The sequence below is a fragment of the Egretta garzetta genome, unplaced genomic scaffold, assembly GCF_000687185.1.
Source record: "Egretta garzetta isolate BGI_Z169 unplaced genomic scaffold, ASM68718v1 scaffold257, whole genome shotgun sequence".
NCBI lineage: Eukaryota > Metazoa > Chordata > Aves > Pelecaniformes > Ardeidae > Egretta > Egretta garzetta.
This window is the reverse complement of record NW_009260344.1, coordinates 743,725-751,492: the sequence shown is the minus strand read 5'-3', so window position 1 is coordinate 751,492 and position 7,768 is coordinate 743,725.

Below are 7,768 nucleotides of genomic sequence, written 5' to 3'. Positions count from 1 at the left end.
GTATTCTGTATTTGAATTTCCACTCCACCTACAACATTTAAGTTTTTCCCTGCAGCTTGCTTTTTGAACTTTTTTCTCATAGCTTCAGCCTTAAAAATGTTTTCTTTTCCTTTCTTTGGATTACCACTGTGTGGAGAAAATAGTAATATGTTTTGGTGCTTCCCTGAAACAGCATCAACTTTGGTGCTCTCTCATGTAAGAGCACAGCATTCCAATTGCACTCCTAATCAGCCAACTTGCATCTTCCCCCCCCCCCCCCCCCCCCCCCACTTTTTTTTAAAGGAAAACAAATAGAACAAGGAGATGGGGTTGGTCTGTGTGCCAGAGCCAGTGTAGAGCAACTTTGTGCAGTTGCCTCCTACCTCGTTAACAATCATTTTATCAAGGAAGAGGGCACCAAGTTGGTCACTGCTTGCTGCCAGCCTGACAGAGAGGTTGGTTCCAGGGAGTACCTGGAGCTCTCATCTCACCTGTCCCCAATGAACTTTTTGGGGTTAATCCAAAAGCTTCTGTAGCATTTTCTCAAGCCACGCAGGCTTTCTAAACTCTGCGCTCCCTCTACATTTATTTAAAAGCTGTCTGAACCATTCATCTTAGCTTTTCAGGTTCCTTAATTGATGCTTACAGAGTACAGAATTTTTAAGCAGTCAACCATTTTTGATCCTCCACAGGACTGAAGTACTCTTGCCCAAACAAAGTATAGTAGAACAGTAGCCTTATCTGCAGCTATCAAACAATAAAAAGTCATCCTTAGAAAGCAGTTAAAGGAATCTAACAGTGGTACCAATATGGGCAGGGCGATGGTTTTATTTCAACCATTTTTCCTGACAATAATTCCAATCATGCTTTATCAAAATGCTCAGCCGATGCATTTGGTAAGAGATGTACCTAATGGGGCGTAAAGAGCACCGCAAACAATAGCAGTGCTCCGCTTTGGCAGAACAAAGCGGTACCGAATCCACCCTAGGCATCCAAGCAAAAGCATTCAAAGTTGCACTCCATAACAACAAAATACTAAACTCTCATCAGTTTTTACTGTTCTGAGGGTGAAACCACTTGCTTTTCGTTTGCAGCTCTAGGTTGCTCCTGAACGATATTAATGCAGGTAAATGTCTAATCTCCATGGCCTGGCTTTGGCTACAAGATCTCCCCCAGAATCCTGTGCAAAATCTGTGTAAGAAAGTGACTTGTAGGCTTCATGTTTCCCACACGGGGTTTGTGTGCTGCCGTGGTGTTCTGTCATCGCCTTTCCTCTGCAGAGGCTTCAAAGTATGAAATGCTGAGTGCGAGGGCTGCCATTCTGCAGCACTGAGCGATGGTTGTTACACCAAATGTCGCCAGTTGTCCTCTCCACACCCAGCTCTTCCAGTCTCATGTATGGAGTATGTGTGTGAGAGTAAGATGTGTTGCACAGTTGGAATTTTTGATTAAATAAAGAATTAAGGAAGGCGAATTTCCTAATGACTCTGTGTGTGCATGTGTATGTACTGGGTATGCAGCTGCCTTAGGCTCTTGAACCGGAGCCTTGGTTTTCCCTTGGTGGTGTCTGCAGGGGTGCACGCGTACACAGAGTCTTCTGAATACAATGAGGGTGGTATTGAAAATAATACAAAAGTCAGGTATTTGCCCCTCTGTATTTTTTTTTTTTTTCCAACTTCTAAGTACTTGGCCATGCATCAGAGCAGCCTTAACCCTTACTATTTAATCATCCAGTCCACTCTTACTTGCGCACTTAGCCAATTGTACTTACTTGCGTGGGGCCTGATGGCCTCTTAAATTCTGTGAAACGCATTTGTTGTCTTCCAAGAAGCAATAAACAGGATCGAAGCTTCTGTCTAATAGAGGTCCTTCTCCCTTTTTCGATTATCATGAAGATGTTTGTCTTGCTTTGAGAAAGGACATCTCACAGGACAGTTTAACATCTGCTGAGGCTTCAGAGGTATGGGCTCAACACTGGATAAAAGTCACAGGATTCATCTCACCCAATACGGGGTATCTGTAACGAAGTTCGTACATAAATTACTGTCTGCAGCCCTATTCAGAGGAGGGAAACGGGCGTGTCTGGATGATGGCAGATTCTGTCATAAGGAAGTGTGTGAGAACATCTGAGCTGGTGCTGGTAGACAAGAAATTGGTAGTACCTCAGGGTGGTGCTCGGGATGGCGTTTGCTGGGGGCAGTTCAATGGCTCACTCAACAGCCTCAGCAGTTGTACTGTACTGCAGCTAATTGGAAACGCTTTGATTTCACGGAATCTTTTTTTTTTTTTTTTCCCCTACTCCTAGAATCAACCAATAAAAAAAAACCCTTTCTCTAAAAGTCAGACAGGTCCCCCTGCTGCCTCACCCTGCCACTTCTGAAGGAGATTTCACTAACTCTTGAGGCGTTTCGCATAGACAGGTGATTTCCCTGCTATTTAATCCTCATTCAAAGGCGCAATTCAGCAGATGCTTTTATTTCCAGAGGCTGTAAGCTACCTCCGTCGAGACCTCCTTTTGTCATCAAGTTAGATTTCTCTCGGATTTACGTTAGCCCTAGACTAAATTACTATTAATGCACTGCACTCACTGTTAACAGGTGTAACACCAAGTTTGTGCCTCTTTGCCCCTACTGAATTAAATTTCCTCTTTCACCGCAGCCTCATTCCGGAGACCTTACCCACTGCTATAGCCCTAGAAGCCATAAATTTGGTTTGCTTTTAGTTCAGGAAAAGGTTTCTTCCGCATCTTTTCTGACTTGAGAGAGATGAGGAATGGAGACCCATTCAGAACGTGAGAAAGCCGTGTGTTTCATAGCTTTGAATACCAAATGCTACGCTCAGTAACAGCATGGTTATTGCAGTAGAAATCTAGATTTTTGTCTCTTGAGTTTTAGAACTTTTCTGTATTGGAGTATTTGCTTTTGAAAGGTGCGGCGTCTCGTTCCTTCATGTCCCTTGAGGCCCAAATGTTTGGTCTTTACATTTGTTACGTGTTCACAGATTTTGCTTGCAGAATTGACTCTGATCTTTCTAGTTACATGATAGAGAAGAAACCAAACAGCCTCTCAGCTTGGGAATTGCAGCCTGGGATGAAGATCTTCAAGTGTTCTTGCAAGGCTGGAGTTAGTGTGCAATTCGCCCCCTCGGTGTGGAGACAAGAAATGGCAATTTCCACTCCGAGGAGCCTGTTACTACAGCCTCTGTCAGATCTGTTCCTGTCATTCCAGTTCAGACCAGTGATGTAATTTTCTCCGTATGTTTTCAAGAAGGTACGGTAGGACCTAGTACGGTCAAGTCAGTTTTGATTTTTATGATTTTGCTTTCTCACTCAAGAGGCTGCCCGTGACCTCGCTTCAGATGCAGGGAATTTTGTAGCTGCTAAACCGTGAAATCAAAACGTCTTTTGAGTTTAGTGCTGGTACCACTCCTGGCTTAAGAATAGCTTAAGCTAATAAAACACTAGATGCACACAAGTACTGTAGTGGAGTTTTACTTATTTAGCAATAGATACTGAAAGTTTAACAGTAAATTTAACAGTAAGCGGTGAATGCCTTAAGGGCTTGGGGTTTTTTGGAGGATGTGGTGTCATGTGTTGCTCCCAGCAGAGGAAGTTCAAAGCTCTCCTGAGGCACCACATGAGAAATACTGGTTGTTGAAATGGAATTTTGGAATTTTCTTCCAGAAAACTGGGAATGATGCTCGCTGGCAAACACTTCTCAGGGGGACCATTACCCAGGGGTGGGTAGTGGAGTATTCCTGAGTCAGCAGCGACTGACAGGAATTACAAGTTCAACTTCCGTCAGTTTTGCTCAGAAAGTTGTTACTTGTCTCTCATTTTGCCAACACCATTACCACTGGCTGCTACCTTTTGCAGATGGCTGGTGTCTTTTGAGGGTGGGGAAGGAGGAAAAAAAGGGGATATTTCTTCAACTTACTACTTCTGCATTAAATGTGAGACTGCTCCTTTCCTTAGTAGCAACAGAAAGTTGTATTTAAATATATCTGAATTACGGTTTTTCATGTAATATGTGCTGTTAACAAAACATTGTTCTTCAATAACTGCGTGGTTCCTATCTTGAGGTGATAGGATTTGATGTAAATTAAGAGGTTTAATATTCAGTTCATATACTATCTTAAAAACTAATGCTAATTTTCCAACCAAAAAAGCTTGGAATAAAACTCACATTTTGTACTCGGACCTGTGAAAAATATAATCATAACGCAATACCGTGAATTGGGGAAGTTGACGTTGCCTGAATTACTTGAAGTAAAATTGTGCAACATCACCATTTTTAAATATCTGAGAATAAAATACCAAGAGACGTTTTTACTGTGGAGTTTTGTCTGTTTAGGAGATGGTATTCCTGGGGGAGGGCAGAGGGGGAAGGAAAAAAAAACCCAAACTCATTAAACACCAAATCCCCCGAAACTGCTAGAATGGGGCTTTATCAACGGTTAGCATGAAGAAGTGTGTGGACGCAGTAGTTATACATCACCAGTTCTGTGCTCCAGCTAAAATTTCTCCTGGCCAGCAGATGGAGATGATACAATTGAATATCAGAAGGCCATGCACTTGCACTAGGGAAGTCTGAGACTTTACAGTCCCTAGTTTTTTGGGAGGGTGTTTCTTAATAGGGACCGCTTTATAGGCAGAGTGTTAAACTGTAACTTCTGTCTACGGGAAGTGCAGGGCAGGTAGTTTGTCTCCAGAACTGCCTATTGCAGCCATAGAGAAAGAAAACAGAGGAAAGGGGAGTGCTAAATCGATACAGGTTTAAACAGGTCTTCTCCCTATCCCCGTTTCTCCCATCATTAAAAAGTCCAAATAAAGTACATGCCCATAAATAAACGTCTCGTGGTAGAATGAGACAGCCATAGCGACTTTGTACTTACTGCTACGAAGGCAAACTCCGTCTTTGGGACCTGCTGCTTCTCCTCATCCGCAGGGTAAGGAGGAAATGAGTTTCATTTGGGGTTGCCTGTCAGCCTCTGGGAGCACGTGAAAAGGAACAGCGGTCGTGTGGATGAGCTCCTGAGGCCCTACATTAACATAAAAAAGCATGGATTCCTGTCCTTAAAATGAATAAAAGCTTAAAGGCATTGCTGGAGGTAGCAGGATGTGATAAGAAAATATAATCCAAGTGGAAAGTTGAAAAGGGATAATGGGGGGGCAGGGGGGGAGGGAGGATATTAAATCTGAGAAGATGGAGTCTTCATTTGCCCTCATTGCTATTAAAATCTTTTCACATAATATTTATTACCCTTGGTGGGGGGGAACAACCGAACTACCTATAAAATGGCCTAGCCCAAACCACCAAGTTTCTGGGAATTGGACTCCTCTCATCACTCTTATGCCTGAACAGAAAACAGAACTCTGAGTAGCTGCCCACTGTAACTTCTGTTTTCTAAATAACCATTAAATAATACTTTGTAGGTCCTAATATAAGTGTAGTAGATAATTTTTGCCCTGCCTCATTTTTCAGCCATCTTGCCTATAGCGTTCGATTTGCTGGAATCTGAGCCCCTTGCCAGTCCTATAGAAAAGAGGGTCTGGGTTCAATTGGTACATTTTGTAGGTGTATTTTTTCTTCTTTAACACAGCTGCCAATGTTTTCCTTTATGAAAAGTGTAGTGAAAATTCAAACAAATTTAAAGGATGAACTTCTTGATACCAAATCCCATGGACTTTGCGTGGAAACTGTGAGGCATGGACACCTAAATATTTTCACTTGCCCTTATGCTGAAACACCATCCCTAACTTCAAAATGCAAGCAAGCTTTTATCGGATCATCTAAAGAAGAATCGTAATTAATTTTCCCTGAAATCCTAAATTTCTCTGGTAATACCGTGATCGTGGTGGAAGAGAGTGGTTGCTTTGGTTGGAAAAAGGGTGGTGCGGGATGATTTCAGGCTGATTTTCCTTGCAAGAATTCCTCTTCCTTCCTAGGGGGGAGTTGAGCAGCGGGTGCTGCAGCTGGCACCGCCGTGCGCGCATCTGTGCACCTCTGCCTTGACTCTGCAGGCAGTCCTGACGCTGGTGCCGGAGAAGGGATACAGCAGAACTGGAAAGGCTGAAGAAAGAGGTGAGAACTTCTAAATAGTGTGCCGTGCAGCCACCTGAGGTGAAAGTAAAGAGGTTAGGGCTCTTCTGATTGGAAAAAGGTGACAACTCTAAGTAGAATAGATGTCTCCACAGTTATGAACGTAGGGGAGTAGGTGAAGAGGGAGCAATTCACTGTTTCTCCTAATGCAAGATCAAATGCTACCCAAATAAAGCATTAGATGTTTAAAACCAAGAAGAAATATTATTTCACACGCTGCAATTAAAGCAGGAAACTAATTTCTGATGGATGTGTCTGGAAGTCAATAAAAGAATCGGACCGAGGGTAGGTTTGTGAATGGTTAATAAGCAAGGGGCTCCTGAGGAAACTTCTTGCTCGAGAAGTCCATAAATCATCGGCTGTCAGAAGCTGGGAAGGTAGGCTAGGGAAAGGATCGCTCTACATTTGTCCCATTTCTTGTATTTTTTCCCTCAGGCTCCCTGACTGTACCTCCTGTCAGACACCCAGGTCTCTGATCTCCTTACTGTGTTTGTGCGGGGCTTCCTGTACCTCCTGTCAGACACCCAGGTCTCTGATCAGGCTTCCTGTGGCCATTTGTACGCATCCTTCCTTGCAGCGTTCCTCTCCTCACGTTCCTCCCTTCCCAGGTTTTGTTTATACAGATCAGATTCTCCTTACTGTGTTTGTGCGGGGCTTTGTGAGATACGAATACTTATTCACCTAGGTCATATAGGAACTATTTGACTAGAATAGGAATCACTTCATATAAAATGTATCCCAGTGCTAGTGTTCGTGTAGACACTTGCTCTGGGGCCTGAGAAGGAAAAAATGTTTTCTTATCTTGACGCTGTTGAGTGTTACGTGGATTTTAAACAAAAGACAGAGGAGAAGTATATAATCAAATAAAAACATAATAAAATGTTCCAGCCTTTTTTTCTCTGCACCGTTTTGAAGGAGCTAATGGATTGTTCAGGTATTCAAAGGTCGCGAATCTGAAATGCTGAATTTTAGTAACTTACACAAAGGATCAAAGTGCAGTAGAAAGTAAGGCACGCGGTGAGACTCTCTGGCTTTCCCTAGTAGAAGATTAAACCATTTTGATATTCAGGCAGTTTTACGAGAAGGGCAGCTCCTTTGTTACTGATCTGCCTCTTTAGGAGGAGAGATTACAGGGGGAAAGAGGGATTAAGATTTCCTCCCCAGTGCCAGAGGGAGATACGCAGAGTGCAGATGTGCAATACCCAGCGTTGTCAGCAACTGCAGAGGGGCTGTGGGTGGAGGGAACGACCTAAACAGGCAGTGGTGAAGCAACCGGAAATATCAAAGAAAAGAATTGCATTTCAGATTTTTTTTTAAAGCCTGAGATGACAGGCATCTTTATAGTAAAGAACTGGTTAAATTTAGTACAGCCTATTAATACAAGTCCTGGTGCTTTAAAACATTTCCTGGGAACTATTCTGGTTAAGCCTGTCCTATTTCAGCAGCGTGAATTCAATCCAGTTATACATTAAGTTCACATTCGTTTTGAAATCCAATATTTTAAAAATAAGATTATTTTTCCTTTTTTTTTTTTTTTTCCTGTTTGGCAACAGAAAACTACAATATTTGTAAAGGGCAAACGTATCCTAGAGATTACTGATAAACCAGAAATTATTGCTTTCTGTGTCTCATTGTCAGAGCAAACAGTGAATATCACGCTTAAAATACTTGTAAGTGGAAAACTGCAC